A 22,688-nucleotide genomic window follows, 5' to 3' on the forward strand; every position below is an offset into this window, starting at 1 on the left:
AGACTGTAGGAAGCATCAATGAAACACAGAGCTGGTTCTTTGAGAAGATAAAATTGACAAACCTTTAGCTAGACTCACTAAGAAAAAAAGAGAGAAGGCTCAAATAAATAAAATTAGAAATAAAAGAGGTGAAATTACAATGGATACCACAGGAAGACAAAAAATTATAAGAAACTATTATGAAAAACTATATGCCAACAAACTGGACAATCCAGAAGAAACGGATAAATTCTTAGACTCTTACAACCTCCCAAAACTGAATCAAGAAGAAATAGAGAATCTGAATAGAACAATCACAAGTAAGAGATTGAAACAGTAATCAAAAACCCCCCTAAAGAATAAAAGGTCAGGACCAGTCAACTTCTCTGGAGAATTCTACCAAACATTCAAAGAAGATTTATTACTTATTCTTCTCAAACTATTCCAAAAAAATTAAGGAAGACGGAAATATTCGTAGCACATGCTATGAGGCCAACATCACCCTCCAAAGCCAGACAAGGACAACACAAAGAAGGAAAATTACAGGCCAATATCACTGATGAACATAGATGCAAAAATCCTCAACAAAATATTGACAAACCTAATACAACAATACAATAAAAAGATCATATACCAAGATCAAGTGGGATTCATACTAGGGACACAGAGATGGTTCAACATCCACAAATCAATCAATGTGATACACTAGATTAACAAAATGAGGAACAAAAACCAATGATCATCTCCACAGACACAGAGAAAGCAATTGACAAGATCCGACATCCATTCATGATAAAAACTCTCAATAAAATGGGTATAGAAAGAAAGTAACTCAACATGATAACGGCCATATATGACAAACCCACAGCCAACATCATACTCAATGGGGAAAAACTGAAAGTCATCCCTCCGAGAACAGGAACAAGACAAGGGTGCCCACTCTCACCATTCTTATTCAACATAGTACTAGAGGTTTTGGCCAGAGCAATTAGGCGGGAAAAAGAAATAATAGGAATCCAAATAGGCAATGAAGAAGTGAAACTCTAACTGTTTGCAGATGACTTGATTTTATATATAGAAAACTCTAAGAATCCATCAGAAAACTATTAGAAATAATCAACAACTACAGAAAAGTTGCAGAGTACAAAGTCGACCTAAAAAAATCAGTGGCATTTCTATACTCTCATAACGAACTAACAGAACAACTCAAGAATACAATCCCATTTACAATCACAACAAAAAGAATAAAATACCTGGGAATAAATTTAACCAAGGAAGTGAAAGACCTTTGCAAAGAAAACTATAAGACATTACTGAAAGAAATCGATTAATGACATAAAGAAATGGAAAGATATTCCATGCACATGGATTGGAAGAATAAACATAGTTAAAATGTCCAGACTACATAAAGCAATCTACAGATTCAATGCAATCCCAATCAGAATCCCAATGACACTCTTCACAGAAATAGAACAAAGAATCTTAAAATTCAAATGGGGCAACAAAAGACCCCAAATAGCCAAAGCAATCCTGAGAAACAAGAACAAAGCTGGTGGTGTTGCAATCCCTGACTTCAAAATATATTACAAATCTACAGTAATCAAAACAGCATGGTACTGGTACAAGAACAGGCACACAGATCAATGGAACAGAATTGAAAGCCCAGAAATAAAACCACACATCTATGAACAGCTAATCTTCAACAAAAAGAACATACAATGCAAAAAGGAAAGCCTCTTCCATAAACGATGCTGGGGAAACGGGATGGCCACATGCAAAAGAATACAAGTAGACCATTATCTTTCCCCATACACAAAAATAGACTCAAAATGGACCAAAGACTTGAAGGTAAGATCTGAAACCATAAAACTTCTGGAAGAAAATACAGGCAGTACACTCTCTGACATCAGACTTAAAAGGATCTTTTCGAATACCATGTCTACTCAGACAAGGGAAAAAAAGAAAAAAACAAGTGGGACTTCATCAGACTAAAGAGCTTCTGGAAGGCAAAGGAAACCAAGATCAAAATGAAAAACAACTCACCAATTGGGAGGAAATATTTGCAAATCATGTATCTGATAAGGGGTTCATCTTCATAATATATAAAGAACTCACACAAATGAACTACAAAAAAACAAACCAACCCAGTCAAAAAGTGGACAGAGGATATGAACAGACATTTTTTTCAAAGAAGATATACAGATGGCCAATAGGCACATGAAAAGATGCTCAACATCACTAATCATCAGGGAAATACAAATCAAAACTACACTTAGATATCATCTTACACCCATTAGAATGGCTATAATACCAAGATAAAAAACAACAAATGTTGGAGAGGTTGTGGAGAAAAGGGAACCCTCATCCGCTGCTGGTGGGAATGCAAACTGGTGCAGCCACTGTGGAAAACAGTATGGAGATTTCTCAAAAAACTAAAAATAGAAATACCAGATGACCCAGCTATCCCACTACTGGGTATTTATCCAAAGAACTTGAAATCAAAAATACAAAGAATTATGCACCCCTATGTTCATTGCAGAATTATTCACAATAGCCAAGACGTGGAAGCAACCCAAGTGCCCACTGACTGCTGACTGGATAAAGAAGATGTGGCATATATATACAATGGAATACTATTCAGCCATAAAAAAAGAAAATCGTCCCATTTGCAACCACATGGATGGACCTTGAGGGCATTATGTTAAGTGAAATCAGCCAGACGAGAAAGACAAACATCACATGATTTCACTCACATGTGGAAGATAAACAAACTTACAGACAATGGGAACAAATTAGTGGTTACAAGGGGAAGCGGGGTGATGGGGCACACTTATATGGTATTGACAAATAATAATGTACAACTGAAATTTCACAATGTTATAAGCTATTATGACCAAAACTTTTTAAAATGGTTAAAATGGTAAAAAAAAAAAAAAAAAAAAGAATGCTGCTGGTTTACACATTTGTGTATAGGTTTTTGTGTGGACATATGCTTTCATTTCTCTTGGGTATGTACACTTAGAGTGAAATTCCTGTATCATATGGTAACTGTATGTTTAACTTTTGAGGATCTGTCAAAGTGTTTTCCAAAGCAGCCGCACCATTGGTATTCTCACCAGCAATGCATAAGGGTTCCAGTTCCTCCACATCCTCATCAACACTTATTATCTGACTTTTTTATTCTAGCCATCCTAGTGGGTGGGAAGTGGTATCTCATTGTAGTTTTGACTTGCATATCTCTGATGAATAATGCTGTTGAGCATCTTTTCTTGTGTTTTTTGACAATCTGTATATCTTCTTTAGAGAAATATCCATTCAGATCCTTTGACCATTTGTATATGAGTTATTTATCTTTTTATTATTGAGTTGTAAGAGTTCTTTATATATTTTGGATGCAAGTCCCTTATCAGATACATGATTTTGAAATATTATCTCCCATTCTGGGGCTTATCTTTTCAGAATTATCTTGTATTAAGCTCTAGCTTTTAAAGTTGCGATGGGGTCCCAGGTGGTCATTTGAATATAATGTTTATAGCTTACATAAATTTAGTATATTATTTTTATATATAAAATATTACATAATTAATGACTTTAAAACAAAACATCATGCATAAAGATGTCTGTTAGGAAATACTCAAGACAAAACAAAATACTATAGTGCCCCAAATAGATGAATGCTACTCTTGAAGGCATTTAACTTAACTTCCAGGCACTCAGAGAATCTGACTCATTAATCCTTTCAAAATTTCTTCACCGAACTCTACCACAGGGTAGCTGGTAGTAAACTACTACCAACAGGACAAGCCTGCCCCTTCTCCCCTCCTGTTTTCATGTCTCCCCCTCCTCTGCCAAACCAAGAATGATTTTTACATTTTTAAATGCCTGGAAAAAAAGAAGACTATTTTGTTACTGGTGAAAATTAGATTAACTTCAAATTTCAGAGTCCCTACATAAAGTGAAACAGAGCCACCTCATTCCTTTATGTATTGTCTACGGCTGCTTTTAAGCTACAACAGCATAGCTGAGTAGTTACTAAAGAGACCATATGACCAGCAAAGCCTACAAATTTACTATCTAGCCCTTTACTCAAAAAGTTTGCCAAATCTTAGACTATATCAGCAAATTAAATTACTTCTTGCTTCAACCATGAGCGGCAAAAACCTATTTCCTACTAGCCAAGACCACCTTGATAGTCACCTTCATGATTTCTCACAGTCAATTTCTTTTTCTCTTTCTCTTTAATAAATATTTACATGACACCTTGATTCAAATTTTATTAAGGAGTTTTAAACTTGGGGATTCACGGAGCAGTCTTTCCCTGCAAAATACGCAGTATCTTCAAGAAGTCACGATCCAGCCACACTCAAGCTATCAAGTTACTGTAACAAACTTTTATTGCCTGCTCATCACATGCTGAGTCAAGCACTGTTTGGTGCTGTAAGAACTACCAAAAACCCCATCCTTGCCCTCAAGAGGCTTACAGTCTCATTAGAGTCTAGTAACTATAAGAACAATTTCCCCAAAGATCACTCCACTGGTGTAATCTTACATGAAGTGGGCTTAGATATTTTACCAAGAACTCTGAGGCACGTTCCTAAATTAAAGAAATCTATATAAGCCATAAAGAAATAGTACTCTGCAAACAACTCTGGTAAACCATGGTGCATAAGGCCCCCAGGCTTCTGCATTCCCGTGACTACATAAGCAAAGGTGCTTGATCTTTTTGCTAAGTGTTCATCTCGCGCTCTGGCTGTTCAGACCTAATCCTAGTTCAATACCCTAAATGCAGTCACCTATTTTTACTCATTTTAAAGAATGCACCAATTCAAATACTGCTAAAATTTGCAGCCTATTTGTGATGCCAGACACCAGTCTAATGAGAATAAAGGAAAGGCCATCTGAATATGTTCTTTTTAGCCCAAAAAGTGATGAAAATGCGGCTATTTCTAAGAACAATCGTCTACCCAAAGCAGTCAGAGACCTAGCTGTGAGGTGCCCTTTTCAGAGCTGTGCCTCACTGCCTCAGTTGCCTTTGCATGTTTTTAAAGTGACTCATTGCCTCAAGTCAGGTTCTGCAGAGAAGCCAGGTCTGTTTCATTCTAGCACTTTCTGATCGAGGTGGCGAGGGTCAGATCCAGTGCAATGACAGCCCCCCCCCCCCCACATACACGCACCCCAGAGCCGAGGGAGAACCCCCAAACTTAGTCGGGCCGGGCGCGCGGCAGCTCCGAGGGCGAAGCCGAGGCCACCCGCCCGGCCCCAGCCCGGAGTCCCGAGCCCCGAGCCCGCCCCCGCCCGCACCGACTGCCGCGCGGCCCGGGCGCCCGGAGCTGGGCCGGCGGCGGGGGCAGGGCGCGCCGCGGCGCTGACCCACATGGAGCGGCCGCCCGCGCCCGGGTTCCAGGCGCCCAGGTCCCCGCTCCCGCCCGCGTCCCTGCACCAGGTCCCCGGCGTCCGGGCCCCGCAGCGCCCGCGCCCGCGCCCGCGCCCGGGCTGCCTTTATTCCTCGCGCCTCCGCCGCGTCGCGGCCCCCTCTTCACCCCACCCATTCGGCGCAACTTCCGAGCGCCGGCCGCGGGGCGCCCCCCGCACCTGCACCCCCGCCCGCCCCCCGTCACGGGCCCGGCCGCTCCAGGATTACCTGCCTGGGGGTCCCGGGGTCCTGTCCTCGGCAATGCAAATCCGTGTTCGGCCACTTGCACCCTCCTCCCGCCTGCCCTCCTCCCCTCCGCCTCCTCCCCCCGAAAAGGAGTCGGTGTCAGTCACGCTGCTCCTGGGGAGAGTCGCCGGCGGCTTCCGGGAGCTCCAAATACAGACAAGCCGAGGGGGAGAGAGAGAGAGGGAGGGAGAGCAAAGCTAAGCGGGTGGCGAGTAGAAATAAAGGGGAGCAGAGAGGAGAGGCGGATGGAGGAAGGGAGGGGCAGATGGGCCGTGGGAGAAAAGAGAGGGAGATGGGGAGGCAGAGGAAGGGAAGCACAGCCTGCCAAGAGCCAGGCTATGGAAGACATGAATTCACCGCATCCGGCAGCCTTGCAAAGTGTGGAAAGATCCGGGAGGCTCCTGCCGAAGGAGCCCCAGATGGACTGGATCCTCAAAGACTTGTGCAGAGAAATGATGGGTCCCTAGGAAGCAGGAGAGCGGCCTGTGAGTCCCCCAACCCCGATATATGGATAAAGGCCCTGGCAGAAGATGGAGTTGGACATTTAATGCTTTAGCTAGCCATCGAGTTCAGAGGCACTCATATCTTGTAACAACATTCTTTTTAATGTATTTTACATGCGCCTTTCAAAGAAAAAGAAATTGCCTGGTTATTTAAAAACAAATGTACCCCAAACCAATCTATTTTTATGTGTGTATTTGTGGCCATTTCACCTTTATATATTGATTACGATTACAAAATTGGAGGCTTTTTACTTTTTTGTTAATACTATTAGAAGAAAAACGGTGATTTTCAATTTTCATCAGTTTATTGCAATCTAAAAAAGTGGACTTGAAGCTCTTCATTGAATGAATGCCAGGAAAATAATTACAGACAAGAGAGAAAGGGGGAGGAAATGTAACTGATACTTCTTAAGGCAAAATTTCCAAACAAACAAGGATGAATGTCTAGAAAGTCAATGTTCTCTGTTGATGTTAAAATTGCATCTAATTCAGTTCTGTACATTACAAGGATTGTTCTGACCCCAGAGGTCACAACCTAAATGAAGGTCATTCCTATTACACATTGCTCTTGGCCAACAGCGGTGATGGGGAGTGACTCTTTGCTTCCCTTTGTCTGGAAAGAAGTGAAACAAAATGACACAAACATTGATAAGTGAGTGCATACACTTCATATACCCGGATCCACGAGCATCTCTATCATGCACATGCCTTGCATTTGGTAGATATTCAATACATTTATACTGAATAATGAATAAATAGATGGATGACATATATATGAATTTAGAACATTTATGTTTCAGGAACACAAAAAATAATATATCCACAAGAACCAGTTGGTGCAGGTTCACAGGAAACTTCCATCATCCAGACTAATATGACTTTTCTTTTCTAGCATTAACTTCCACAAATATTAATAGAGCGTTTCCTTTAGCTAAGTATATTTTACATTGGAATATAAAATATTATGGAGTATAAAGGTGAATAAGGCACAAATCCTGCCTTTAGATTTATAATATAGTAGGACGGTGAAGAGAGTATAAAAATAACCACCGTGTAAGGAAGACTGGAAGAAAAGTCCTAAGAGAAGTCTGAACAAAGTTCTGTGGATGTGCAGAAGACAGGGAGGTTGCTTCTAGTACTAGGGGTCAGAGACTGCATGCTGGTGGAATTGAGAGTTGAACCTTCAAGGAGAAATAAAGCAATGAGTGGATGGTGGGGGAAGGACACTCAAGATGAAAGGAGCAGCAGGGACAAAAGTGGAGAGGTGAGAAAGGATGGGACATGTGTGGAGGACAGTCAGTGAGCTCCCCTGGAATGGAGAGTCTTGAGAGCCAGATCTGGGAAAGAAGGATAGGTCCCAGCTGGTAGAGGCCTTGAAACATAGCCTAAGATGTTTGAACCCTAAGGGGCAGGCAGTGGGGGACTAGTGACAGTTTTTGAGCTGAATCATGATAAAAATGGTTAATTTGGTGGTGCTATCTAGAATTGGAAAGACTTAGGAAGCAGAGAAATCCTCTAAGAATTAATTCACGAGTTGGAAGGGAGTAATAAGTCTTAATGGGGTAATGAGTCTTAACCTGGAGCCTGAATTCTCCCCTTAACTAATTGCACCTAGCATAGCATCCATCTGCTATGTGACATATACCCCAAGGGGGTAACCCCCAGTGAAGTCTTCCTCTCAACTCTCTAACATTTATGGTCCCTATTTTCAAAGAGACCTGACAATTTGAAGAAAGCAGGGATCATGTCAGTTTAAAGGTTCAAGGCTGTTTCCCCAAGGCTGACACAGAAAGGTCATTGAGTACATATTTGTTGATACATTTTTCTTTTGCAGGATCAGTTCTGAAGGTAGTGTAGTTGGAAAGAAGAGGACAGATGCCAGGCTCTTCTAAATCTTCTCAGTACTCTGAGATTCCAACCCAACTCTGCCTTTCTCCTTAGCAGATGATCTTACTGTCTGCTGTGCAAGGAGACTGATGCCATGTTAACTTGTCTGCCTTCAAATTTTCTCTCCTCTACCTCAAAATTTCTCCTCTGCTGTTTATATCTCATTTGAATTAATGCCCCCTTCCTTGCCAAAGCTAACAATTTTCTCGTCTTATTCCACCGTGCGCCCCTACTTTTGTATCTAAGCATCTTTCTCTCCATTGATTTTGTCCCCCTGGATAACATTCCAATTGCCACCAGCCAGGGCTGTACCCAAGAGCTGATAACATGGTAGACACAGGGGGAAGAGGAGGGGCCCATCACTGGAATGGTTCTACTGTTCATCTGCCTTTCTTTATATAGCAGAAAACTTTGAAATTAACTATTTTATATGAAGGGGATTCGCTGGAATCTCGACAGAGAGTAGGTGACTCAGGACCTCGAAATTCATAGTCTATAAGGCTCATCCAAGCACTGGGTGGAATCCAGGCTTCCATGATCCTCTCCCAGAATCCGTTCTGAGGTCCAAATCAGTCTGATATGCAGAAGACTAATCATCGCTGAGCTGGCTTGGTGCAAAGTTCTCCCTCGAAAGGGTGTATTGGATGGAAACAAATGGACTTAAATAGACCCTCTTTCCTAAGTAGTGTTTATACTGAGGCACAGACAGAGAACAGGTCCCTGAATTCCAGTTGTGCCCTCAGTGAAATTATGCTAGGGCCCCAGGTCTCTCTGAATCCTACTCCACCCACATGGCTGCTGAGACTACTGAGACCAGATTATTGCCCCTGTGCTAGTTTACTTTAATCCCCTTTATCCTACTGTATGGTCTCTTACTGGCAAATGGAAAACATCCAATGAACACAGTGTTCTTTTTGGGAGCTTTTCCTGGTCTGTGAAGGGTGAAGGATAAAGATGGCGTGCCTCCACAAACACGCCTTCTCAGGAGTCAGAAGTTCCGAAGAACATGTTACCAGTGTTTGGTGAGAGTTTGTATTTTATTTTAAGAACTTCTAAGTGGAAAGTTATCAATGGCAACTTACCAGTGGTTGATTCACACATCATGGGTGCTGAGAATACAGCACTCGAAGTGAACTGATAATAGTAATCTGAGACTTATTGAGCACTTACCAAGCTCCATTTTAAGAATTTTATATATGTTAACTCACCAGCCTTATGAGGTGGGTCCTGTTTTTACCTGCACTTTATAAATGAAGAAACAGCCACAGAGAGGTTTAACCATTTGCCCAAGATCACACAATGTTGGTAGTGGGATTTCGGATCCAGCAGTGTGGCTTGACTTTGTGCACTTAACCACGACACTTTACTGGAATAAATAGGAACAAATAGGAATGAATGGAAAACTACCAGTTGATACTATGACAAAAACTTACTACAAGACTAGATTTCTGAACAGTTATGATGGGATGGATGCCTATGCATCACCAAGAATACCTAGAAATAAAACTGATATCCTGCTTCTGTTGAGCTGATGTACCAGGAATGAATAAACCTGACAAAGGAAAGTGATGGAACTTTATAGTTCCTCAGAGCGAACTGCGCAGAGAAAGGGGCAGCTGAGTCATACTCTCTTGAGTTCATAAAATATGGACAAAAATAAGTTATATAGGTTAAGTGTCGTCTCATCTCTGTAATACAAACTCCCTTGGCAGAGGTTAACATCAAGTCACTGATTGCTTTGGGTGAATGAATTCTTTACATTCTTTCTTCTCAAAGAGGGAACCGGGGTAGCTCAACTCTTGCATCCTAACGCTCCTCGTCTCCATTGGAGCATTGGAAGCTTGTGCCAGAGAAGTCAAAGACCCTGAAAACAAGTGTAAAATATTCCAAGCTTTTGCCATGTGAAGGTCCTTAGTAAGAATTTCTATCTTATTTACTTCCATGTGTCCTGACCCAGCTTCCATAAGAAAGAGAACTCTTTGATGGCTGTGCTATGTGGTCTGATTTTCCCTGAAACGGAGGAGTTGTACTGAGCTTTCACTTGATGGAGCAGGTACAAAGTATGGCAGAGCTGGCCACATCACATCACCTCTGCAACACCACCTCCATCGCCCACATTCCCCTCCACCACCAGCACATCCCCACTTCCTTGGCTACACCTTGCTCTCGGTTACATGGTTCTAGCACATTGAAACAAATTGAAGGTAGCAGCATACTGCCTTCTTCTTTCCAATGTGAGGATTCTTAGTCATTATTTTGATGGTTCTGTCCACCCACAAATGTTGGGGGGAGGGGAAGGGATATGCAGGAAAGTTGAGTAGATGAACTATAAATAGAAGAAAGCGAAGGTGAACACCACCAGTTTCCCCAGCACCACAGGCACTAAAAATGACACTTTTTATTTGTTCCGTGAGCAGAGATTCTTAACCTGCGATCTCTAGACAGGCTTCAGGAGTCTACTCAGGAGTCCATGAATTGTATGTAATGTTTTAGGTTTTGTGCACTTATCTGAGAAGATGATCCACAGCCTTTATCATATTGTTTTTGCAGTCATCTATAAAAATTGATCAAGATATCAATAATTTACAAAAGTGCCAAACAGAGAAAAGTGGTTCCTTCCTGCCTTTTCTTTCCAAGTCTCTCGGCAAAGCCAGCATCTCATCCTCAGGTAAAACGAAAGCTCTGGTTCTCTGGAGAAGAGGCATGAACAGGCTCACTCAACAGAATCACCCAAGTAGATCATATTTGCTATGTTTAACCTTTGGGGAATATCTTCTTTTTTTCAAGGGCGTCTTGTGATGGCCATTCCTTAACTCAAAGGGATAACTCACTAATCCCAGGCACTGAGGTGGGCGTGGGGTGAGGTTCAGAGGCATTTGAGAAGATGAAGGGGGCTGGCGGACACCACTCAAACCACAGGGCATGTCTCTAATAACCTACTTTGCAGATAAGATTGTCCCTGCATGAAAATTTTATGTAACTAGAAATAGATAAGACCGCTGGTCTTAAACCTAAGGAGTCTTTTTATATTCCACTGACTCGTTGGAACTATACCTAAATACTCCAGTCCACATTCATCTCTTCCTTCATTGAATACCTTTGAAATTTACAGTTTATTCATTAAATTTGAAAGAAATTACTCAATTAAATTTTTTTTGCTTTCTATTTTTCAAATTTCCCCTATATATATATATATATATATATGTCAGTGCCCAAAAGCAAGATCTCAGATTTATTTCATATCATTATGGAATGCTGAGGAAAGGGCTGCTTATAGTCTCTTCCTCTTGGCACATGTTGACAAATAGCCTCCATTCACCTGTTAGCCAGGTGCCTTGTGCTGGGCACAGCTGCACAGCTCTACACACTGGTCCTAACCAAAGACAGTGCATGACGGGCAATCAGGGGTCAGTAAACAGTTTCATTGGTTTGCTTACGGAAATATTCCACATTTAAAGTCAGAGCTCAGAGAAGTACATAACTTTGTCCAAAATAGTCATGAAAATACAACTACTGCCAAAAGTGTTTAATATTTTTTTAACTCCGATTATTGGGAAGAAATAAGATAATAGCTTTGAAAGTGGAATTAATAACAGGAAAGCCAGATTCAAAAGTTTAGAGACAGCCTAAGGGAGAGAGATTATCCAAGAAAATTAAAGAGACCCAGAGGCCAAGTTGAACCCAGAGTGAGTGTAGAAAAAGATGCCAATACGGTATTTAACTCTTGTCCTCTTACCGAGTGTAAAGACGATTTGATGAGATGAAATTGCCTAAGGCCAATGGTTAGACAAGGGTTTATTAATAAGAAGGCAAGCTTATTTATTTTTCATTTTAATGTAGTATCTTAAAAATAATGGAAATATAGATCACATACAAATAACCATATCACCCTAACACAACATGCTAGTTAGTTGTATATTCTTTCATTTCTTTCATATTTTCTATGTGATATATTTTGTAGTTATAAGCTAAAAGTGAAGCCTAAAATAGAGAGTTAGATTTCAATTTTTAAATAAGATCATATCTATTAAGTGGAATACTCCTGTCTTTCTCATTTAATCATGGCAGAAGTGAGGGCTTATGCCATTGCTATAAGATGGGACAGCTAATGATGTTGAAGAAAGAAAAACAGAGGGGTGTGGGGAAGTCTACTTAGAACTTAGCCAAAATTAACAACCCTCTTATAAGTGACAGATCAAATATCCATCAACTTCGCATATAGAAGGCTTTTAATAGATATTGATTGGACTGAATATTGACACATAACTCAGGAAACAATCTGGAAAATATGCATTGTCTGGAAGAAATTTTCATTGTTTAAAATAACTGTAAACAAGAAATATAATAATCGTTGGTCTATTATGAGTTTAATGTACGTATATGCATTATATACTTAGTGGGTATTAAATACAGAATATGTTTAATACATATGAAATAAAAAATAAGTTGATGCACAAGTTCATAGAATCTCTAAGATAGCAAGTGGAAAATTCCAGAACAATAACTCTCCCTCCAATCAGGTAAATTCCTACTCAGGGCACCTAAAAGCTTTTTACAGTGAACAGCTCTAGATAGCCAAGTCTCTGCCTGTTTTGTTTCAACAGTCATCAACAAAACAGGAAGGATTAACTTCAAATAATTTTCCTGGGCAGATCTCATACTTGGAAAATAGTATTCTATTGAGTTGTTTGGATTCCTCAGTTTTTTGGAAATGATGCAATACGGATTATGTATTTGTAATGATCCTTAAAAAAATTAACAGAAAGCAATACAACTGACTTAAATTTTGGTCCTTCTTTCGACACCTCAAGAGTTTTGTTGATATGATCAGTTGTTTCTCATCGAATGTAAAGGATAGACTTATGAGTTACTCAAGTGTCTGATCTACATGAAAGGGAGATCTATGAGCCATCTTACCCAATTCCGGCCCGAGCAGTGACCATTTGTCCCCTCCTTCTCTCCCCCACGCTTCCCATCCTAGATCATCTCCATCATCCTGTGACTGAAGGAGAAAATAACTCCCCAGCTGTCGGTGGCTTTCTCAGCTGCCAACACAAGAACTTGATCATAAAGAGGGAAATTCTTGAATTAAGGAGAGAGAGCCAACATGCACACTTTGGACTGCACCATCCAGATTGCTTGTGGTAGTAGTGGGGGGTACCTCTGCCTGTACCCACCAGTGCTCCTTGAAGCGTGTCTGAAGCTACAGTAGGCTCAGCTTTTTTGTTATTCTTTTAGATTTTGCACAACTGTTCTTTCAAATATCTCATGTGCACCATTAGTAGCCAGGTTTAAATGATATAGAGAGAGCATACCTTGTTCGCTTTATGCCATTTCAGAAATTCTCTGGGTCCTGTCGGATCTGTTACAAGTTAGTAGACTAGTGGTAGGAGGAAAAGTGTAGGCTCTGACTGAGGAGCTGGGGCTTTCCTTAGCACTGGCTCTTTTCCCGTGCTTCCATTTTTGAAGAATCAGTAGGCCTGGAGGCTGGAGAAACTGGAGGTGTGTGACTGAGAGGAGAAAGGCGAGGAAACCCATGGATCCATCTGGCAGAGCATGTGTGGAGGGAGGCCCTGGAGGAGGCAACAGGAAAGCTGTGGGGCACTGAGCAGGGCAGAGAGGAAGACAGAGTCAGAGCCAGGACCAGCCCATGGGACCAGGGTTGGGGAGAAAGGTGGCTGGCTGGGCTATGAGTATCACTAGTGGGTAGAACGAAGGCCTGGCTGGAATAAAAACTTTCGAGGCCACCATCCATGACTGGTGTGCAAGTCTCATTGAAAATAATTCTAAATCTCAATTGAAAGAGCCTAGAGAGGCTATGTTTTTGTTTTCATGTTTTAAGAAAAATAAAAGCATCCGTAAGTGAAATTCTGCATTTTTGAAACTTCAATAAGCACCTAACTATACTTCGTGGATTTCTCCTGGTAGTGATGAAATAAAAGTGGATGAAGTAAAACCAGTGTAACCTCTGCAATGTCTGTGTGGAGACGGCTGTAAACCAGAAGGGGGAAAATTCTTCAGCACAGAACAGAATACAGTTTATATGTCCAGGTTCTGACCTGACAAAGAAGAATACTGGGGGCCTAAATCTAAGTTGACTTTGAAAAACAAAGTGATTAATTTCTTACTACTCAGAGACCTAGCAATGAAAATTCATTCTTCATTCAACAAAATTTGATCTTCAGACAAGTCTTGAATGATTTACTACAAGCTCATAAAGAGTGTCAAAGAGATCTGTAAAATAAGACCAGGCTGCCCACATTTTTAAAAAGTAACTACAAAAAGTCTGAATAACTGTGTGGTGTCATTCAAACATGTTTGATGGTTGGTAAGGCTTCTAAAATTATAATTATACACTCGAATTTTTTTTGTTTGTATTATGTACTTTTATTTAGAAGATGATTCAACTACAGAATGAAGCTCTTTTAGCCTTGTGAAAACTCATTTTAAAATCTGAAAATTGTGTTTTTCTTTATTCTAACTTCCATAACTCAGAAGAGATTCTAGTATCTGATTTTTCCTGTCTTCAGGAATTTTGCGTGAAGTCTAATGCGGTCATTCATAAAAATTATAACGAAAAGTAACTGTAATCATAACTCTCCTGTGATATAAAAACAGTTGATGTCAGGAAGTAGCTATCTTGCTGAAATTTTCAGTCATCATCTCCTTGATCGTATCTAACAGAATAAAACTTCCTAAGAACAGGAGCAGCATAAGCCTTTCATTTATTTTGATCTGATTCCAAATATCCATTGAGAAAGCTTTGCCTTCCCACCCACCCAAAGACAGAGAACTGGTTGCAAATTTGAGCAAATGCTGACACAGATTTGCGTTTTCCAGGATCCTTCAAAGCACAAGTAAGAGCCCCATGGCCTCCTACGGAGTAGCCAAAAATAGCCAATTTTCCATGGGCCATTGGAAAATTGGCATTTATCAGTGAGGGAAGCTTATTCATTATGTAAGAGTACATTCTGTAGATAGTTTTTCAACTGTCCACATAAAATCCAGTTCTAGTGCCAAAGTCCCAGGTCTCATCTTTCCCTGGTGTCTGGAGCAGTGATGACGAGGCTGTGTTCTGAGTTCGCCTGAGGATGGCTGCTTCATGGTGGCGTTTGCTCTGTATATTTTAAGACAGGCAGCCGGTACAGTTCAATAACTGTTCTAGTTCCTGGCACTGCAAGCAAGCAGACAGCAAATTTCATTTTGCACGTTAGTTCAGATCTGTCATGTTCAAACACCTTCAGCAACTCTCCATAAAGCAGTGCTGTCCAAAAGAACTTTCTGTGGTGACGGAGGTGTCCATTTAAGTTTGATTTGAAAAGTTCAGATGTTCTCCTCCACCACCACTGCCAGGAATCATCTTTGTCAGTTAGCCTTTGGTGAGAACAGAAATAGTAAAATGGCAATCCGACAGGAAAAGAATGACAAGGAAACAGATTTCTAGCAAAAAGTGCTCTAGAGTTGCTCTGTCCAATATGGTAGCCACTAGACACATGTGGCTATTATAATTTAAATTTAAATTAATCAGTTAATTAAAATAAAATGAAAAATTCAGCTCCTCACTGGACACATTTCAAGTGCTCAACAGCCACATGTGCTAGTGGCTACTGTTTTGGACAGTATAGCATTTGGCTGTCCAGTTGGTTGTAGGGGAAAAAGAGTTGAAAGGAAAGAAGGGTTCTACCACATACACAGCCCGTCTCTGACACTCTGTCCTCTTCCTCATCACCATTATCTAATGATTCTAAGTTTTTCTGTTTTTTGTTTTAATTTTTCCTTTTTCTCCCAAAGGCCCCCGGTACATAGTTGTGTACTTTTAGTTGTGGGTCCTTCTAGTTGTGGCATGTGGGATGCTGCCTCAGCATGGCCTGATGAGCAGTGCCATGTCTGTGCCCAGGATTTGAACTGGTGAAACCCTGGGCCACCGAAGCAGAGCGCGCAAACTTAACCACTCGGCCACCGGGCTGGCCCCTAATGATTCAAAGTTTTAAAAACCACAGGCCTATGGTCTAAACTCATCAGCATTGCTTCTCATTTATGTAATACATTTGTATGATAAGAAGTTCAAACACTTTTCAGATATTGTTAGGGTTCAACTTTTTTAGCATCTTTTATTGATGGATAGTTGACATAAAGTAAATTGGACTTATTTAAATTGCATAATTTGTTAAGTTTTAACATCTGTACATAACAGCAAAACCATCACCACAATCAAGATGAGTGTATCCGTCACCCCCAAGAGCTTCCTCTTGCTTCTTTGTAATTCATCTCTCTTCTCCCTCCATTCCCCAGCACCCACTGACCTACTTTCTGTTATTATTGATTAATTTCCACTTTTCTAGAATTTTATGTAAATGGAACCATACAGCTCATATTCTTTTCTGGTCTGGCTTCTTTCACTCTGCATAATTATTTTGAGATTCACCCATGTTCTTTTTATTATTATTATTGTTGAGTAGTATTCCATCTTATGGCTATCACTCAGTTTGTTTATCCACCCACATGTTGATGGACAATTGGCTTATTTCCAGTCTGGGGCTGTTACAAATAAAGCTGCTGTGAACATCAGTGTATAAGTCTTTGTATGAACATATGCTTTCCTTTCTCTCAGGTAAATACCTAGCAGTGGAATGTCTGGGTCACAGGGTATGTGTATTTTGAAATTTTTTAAGAAACTGCCAAAACACTTTCCAAATTGGCTGTACCATTTTACTTTCCCGCCAGTAGTGTATGAGAGTTCCAGTTGTTCTATAGCCTCACCAGCACTTGGTATGGTCAGTCTTTCCAATTTTAGACATTCTAATGTCTAACAAAAATTCCACATTGCCCATTCTAAGCTTTATTTCTTCATCTGACAGGCACGTTTTCAGCATATGACATTGAATTCTTGTTATCTCTTCAATTAAAGTCATCAAAGTAATGGGTTATTGATATTTTTAATAAATGAAAAAAATAACATCAATTTTTACTTTACAGTAAGATCTGAACTGAGGGAATTAAAAAGAAGGAATGGAGGAGAGAAATATTTTTATAGATCTAGACACAACCTCCTTTAAAGCCTGGATTAACCTATAGCTGTTTGGATAATCTACTATCCTAATATTTTGCAAAGAAAACCCTATTAGAGGATTAATAAAGCACAGAGATGAATTTATATAAACGATTTTTTTCAAAACTAACTTTAAAAAAAAAAACTTAAACATGCTCTTGTCAAAATTTAAATAGTACATAAAGAGGAGTAGAATGTGAAATGTAAAAGTCTTCTTCTGTCCCTTGCTACTGCAAATCCTTCTCGCTGTGGCACTGTGCATAATCATAATTAAGAGCATTCGTGTGTGTGTACATTTCTCAAAAATGCCTCTACATAGAGTAAACACAGGTAAAGATGATCAAAATCAATCACTAAGGGGCCGGCCTTGTGGCTGAGTGGTTAAGTTCGCACGCTCCGCTTCAGCAGCCCAGGGTTTCATCAGTTCGGATCCTGGACGCGAACGTGGCACCACTCATCAAGCCATGCTGAGGCGGCATCCCACATGCCACAACTAGAAGGACCCGCAACTACAATATACAACTGTGTACTGGGGGGACTTTAGGGAGAAGAAAAAAAAATAAAATCAATCATTAAGAAAACATAAGTTAATAGGCTAGCCCCATGGCCTTGTGGTTGGGTTTGGCATGCTCTGCTTCGGCAGCCAGGGTTCATGGGTTCAGATGCCTGGCACGGACCTATACACCACTTGTTAGCCATGTTGTGGTGGCAACTCACATACAAAAATAGAGGAAGATTGCACACAGATGTTAGCTCAGTGAAAATCTTCCTCACCAAAAAAAAAGAGAAAAAAGCAAAGTAAATTAAAACTACAATGAGACACCACCCTTTAGAGTGGCTAAAATAACAGAAAGAAAAAACTGACACTACCAAGTGCTGACAAAGATGAGGAGCAACTAGAACCCCCATACACTGGGGATAGGAAACTCAAAATGACACTGTCATTTTAGGAAAAAGTAAGGCAGTTTCTTATAAGGTTGAGCATACACTTACAGTATAACTCATCAATCCTACCCCTAGATATTCAACCGAGTGACAAAAACTTATCTTTACACAAAAGCCTATATACAAATGTTTATAGTAAGTTTATTCATAATTCCTTAATTCTGGAAACAGCCCAAAGGTTCTCTAACCGGAGAATGAATTAACAAACTGTTGTCTATCTATATAATTAAATCCTAATGAGTGATAAAGAAGGAACCAACTACTGATATACCTAGTAAGAGGGATAAAACTAATATTGCTATGCTAGCTTAAAGAAACCCGACTCAAAAGGCTGTATAGTGTGTAACTCTGTTTATATGACATTCTGGCAAAGGTAAAACTATAGAGGACAAAAAAACACATCAATGGTGGCCAGGACTTGAGGGCGAGGACTGGGATGGACCCCAAAGTGTCACAGGGGAGTTTTTTTGAGTGACAGAACTACTCTATATCTTGATTATGAAGTGACTGTACAATTGTATGCATTTGTCAAAACATTCAGAACTAGACACTAAAAAAGGGGAATTTTATTGTATGTAAATAATAGCTTAATTTTTTTAATGGGGAAAAATAAGTTATAAAAAGTGCTTGTGCATGTGTGTGTGTGCATCCTTTTTTTGTTTTAGATAATGAAATAATAGTATAAATTTATTCTTGCCACTTGCTTTTTTCAAGTAACAGAATGTCTTGGATATCTTATTATATTGGTACATAAAGAACTACTTAGTGGTAGATCTAGTTTGTTTCCAAGTTTCTCCTGTTTAATCTCTCTTGAAATAAACGTCCTTGTATGTATAAGTCTTTTCCCAGTTGTTCAAGTAAAAGTATGATAAGCTCTTTGAAATATAATTACTGAGTCAAAGAATACATACACTAGAATTTTTAATAGATACTGCCAATCACCCATGGAAAAAGTGAGCCAAGAAATAAACTTTGAAAGAATCAATAAAACTAAATGACTATGTCTGGAAGTCACATGACCAGAGAGGTTTTTTAAAAACTTAATTTTTTTCCAGTTCTGAAATCTGAAGGATTGAGAAAATTGTGATGCCATTTACAGAAATAGAAAAGTCAGAAAGGGAACTGCTAGAGGTGAGATGGGATTAGCAGAGGAGAAGGTAAGGTGATGAGTTGACTTTTAGATCTGTTGAATTTGAGGTGAATGGAGAATAGCCAAGTGGACATGTCTAATGGGTAGTTAGAAATATGCTGTTTTCGGACAGAAATAGAGGTCCCTTAGCTATTGCTGAAGAAATGATAATTGACATATCATAGAAGATCTGGATTTCCAGGATCAATGAACTCTTCAAGCATAAAGGGATAACTGAGACCTGAAGTTTGGAAGGTCAGAGAGCAAACTCAAACGGAAACACAAAGTCACAATAAAAAAGAACCAGGAACGAACAGCATTATAGGAACAGAAGAAAGAGAATTTCAAGGGAAAAGAAGTAGTCACCAGTACTTTAGACAGAGCAACTCTCAGAATGACCAAGTGACACAAGCATTCCTACAACTGAACCAGTTAGATGAGGGATGAAAGAGTACATTGCTTCACAATAGAATAGGTCTACCAAAAGTCAAGGAGGATGAGGGCTAAGTGGAAAAAAGTCCTGGGATTTGCTAATTAATAGGTCACTTTTAATTGTTCACTGTCAAAGCTGAGATGAGGAGGTGGTGGAATTCACCCTGTATGGGGCTATAGAAAGTGAATTGTTAGAAAATCGTGACAGTAGGCAAAAAGAACTTTGAAAAAAGGAAAATAGAATGGTGACTTGAGAAGTAGAAGTTCTTAGCTCCGAATCTTCGCTCAGAATCAAGTCTCCTCTTCAGAACAGCTATGCCTTTCCTACAGTGAGTCAGCTCAGAGCTTGGCTCATTTATGCCTTATTCAGGAAGAAGCCTTGCAGCAATGGAAGCCACAGAAGAGAAGGTTAAAACTTAGACTACTGAGGTCAAACAAATGAAAGAAAGATAGATATCTAAATCGAGTGAATGCACATGGATGCTGTCACTCAGGAATATTTAAATTTTAATGTACACCTTTGCTTTATTTTATTGTCTATAAACATGGATTGGATCATTGACTGAAGACCCCAAGCTGATAATCAGATGATTAGATTCAGCTCCATTGTGAAATTCCATTTTTCTTAAAGAAAAGAGAATGTAACTATAAGGTAGTGACATGAATATCATGTAATAAATGGTAATGATATTAACATCATTTTATATTTTTGGGGTGTATTATAGTTTAAAAAAATGTTTTTAAGTTTGCCTTCAAATGAAAAGTAATAAAAGTAATACTTTTAACAAGGAGTCATCAAACTTTAAGATTAAAGAAATTTAATCTAGAAAGAAATTTTCACTTGAGAAAACTTCCGTATCTAGGGAATGTCCATTTGTCATCTTAGTTCTGAGGGAGTTTGTATGGTATTTTAACTTGAGGAATAAATTCAGAGCCAAATTTCTGAAATATGGATTTGTAATTGAAACACTTGCCATTGGATAACTAATTTTGTAGTACAATAAAAAATTAATTGAATGCCAATGGCAATGCCAGAGTAGTACCTCCAAAAATATTCTTCTTCATCAAAGCAATGTGAACACTGGAAAATTTTCAAAACCAACTTTTGCAGAACTCTGGAAATTAAAGGCTTGCAGCAATCTGAGGAGAGTTTATTCAAGAAAAATGGCCAAATCAGGTAAGAACAGTGAACTCTGTGGTGATTTCATTTACCTTATTTCCATTCCCCACACCCCAGGAACGTGATGATTTTAGAAACCAACAGCCCAATCTCACAGTGGAATCCCACAGCCTGGTAGGCACTGGTGGAGCAAAGCGGGGTGGGAGCTCTTTTAAAGCTCCATTCCCAGAGAATTGTCAGTTTTTGCCTGTCTGGTGATTGTCTGAAGATGCCACTCACAAATCATGTTTTTATTTGCTCTGATTTGGAGCATTCCTAGTAAGAACAGCCTTTTCTTCAGGAAAATTTTTCAAAATCAATAAACAGCAATTGAATAAAACAGTAGCAACCTAAGCAACCTAACCTAACTGTTGGGGTGAACAATAGGCTATCCAAAAGTCTAAAAGGAAAAACTGAGGAGTGAGATTCCAAGGGGACTTCGAAAGGCTCTAACATATTCCAGGGAATCTGGAAGTTCGTAGGCATGCGCAGGAAGGACCATGTGCATGCTCAAGAAAGACCTGAGAAGGCGCTAAGTTTTCATCTCTGCTTAACTGTGAGTCTTTACACAAGCAGGAAGTGAAGTAGGTGTGTCATAATATGCACAAAAAGGGTCTTCTTCCCAGCAACGACCGGGAGACTTACTGGTTCCAGGCATTTTGGAAATCTCATAAAATCGTTAGCTGACCACTAAACTGACAAAGAACAAACTCCCATGGCCACACATGACAAGGAATACAGACTTTACAGAATTAATTCTGAAAACAAACAAACATAAAACTGCAACCAGTAACAACAACAAACCTGGGGAGGGGAAAGAAGCTGATGTCCAAAGTTGCCACATTGTATTATTTTGAATGCCCAGTTTTCAACAAAAAATTACGAGTCATGCAAAGAAACAGAAAAATATGGCCCATACATAGGAAAAAAGCAGTCAAAACAAACTTACTGAAGAAGCTCAAATTTTAGACTTATGGACAAAGACTTTCAAACAGCTATTTTAAATATGCCCAGAGATAATTAAAAGAAAGTGTGAGAATTTTCATTAGAGAATATCAATCAATCAATAAATAATTATTTTAAAGAAGAACCAAATAGAAGTTTCAGAGTTGAAAAGTATAATAACCGAAGTGAAAAATTCACTAGAGAGGCTCAACTTCAGATTTGAATAGGCAGAAGAAAGAGCAGCAAACTTGAAGCCAGGTCAAATGAGATTATCCAGTGGGGAACAGAAAGAAAATGAAAATGAAGAGAGCCTCAGAGACCTGTGGGACACCGTGAAGTGAACTAACATATACATAACGTGAGTCTCGAAAGGTGAAGAGAGAGAAAGAAAGGAGCAGAGAGAATATTTGAAGAAATAAAGGCTGAAAACTCCCCCAATTTAATGAAGAACAACAAACACATACAAAAAATTCCAAGTAGGATAAATTCAAAGAGATCCAAACCTAAATGCATGATAATAAAATTGTCTAAAGCAAAAGACAGAGAAAGAATTTTGAAAGCAGCAAGAGAAAAGTAACTCATCATGTATGAGAGATCTTAGATAAGGTTAACAACTATTTCTCGTTAGAAAACATGAAGGCCAAATAGGCATGTGAAAAGCTGCTCATCATCACTGATCATCAGGGAAATGCAAATCAAAACTACACTAAGATATCACCTTACACCCATTAGAATGACAAAAATATCTAACACTAATAGTAACAAATGTTGGAGAGGTTGTGGAGAAAAAAGAACCCTCCATACACTGCTGGTGGGAACGCAAACTGGTGCAGCCACTACAGAAAACAGTATGGAGATTCCTCAAAAAATTAAAAATAGAACTACCATACGATCCAGCCATCCCACTACTGGGTATCTATCCAAAGAGCTTGAAGTCAGCAATCCCAAAAGTCCTGTGTACCCCAATGTTCATTGCAGCATTATTTACAACAGCCAAGACG

At 39.5% G+C, this 22,688-nt stretch overlaps 1 protein-coding gene across 4 annotated transcripts in view; it reads right to left on the reverse strand.

Annotated features, from left to right (window-relative positions):
- The window catches only part of CAP2 (cyclase associated actin cytoskeleton regulatory protein 2), a 131,710-nt gene extending 125,891 nt beyond the window's left edge, over positions 1-5,819 (reverse strand). Inside the window, exon 1 of one of the 4 annotated variants that reach the window (XM_046638691.1) lies at positions 5,621-5,819. The gene's annotated coding sequence lies outside the window, so the exon portion shown is untranslated. The remainder of the gene's footprint in view (positions 1-5,620) is intronic. The other 3 variants (XM_046638690.1, XM_046638689.1, XM_046638693.1) reach the window with 3 other exon arrangements.
- Between the last annotated feature and the right edge of the window lie 16,869 nt (positions 5,820-22,688).

The sequence above is a fragment of the Equus quagga genome, chromosome 15 (assembly GCF_021613505.1).
Source record: "Equus quagga isolate Etosha38 chromosome 15, UCLA_HA_Equagga_1.0, whole genome shotgun sequence".
Taxonomy (NCBI): Eukaryota; Metazoa; Chordata; class Mammalia; order Perissodactyla; family Equidae; genus Equus; species Equus quagga.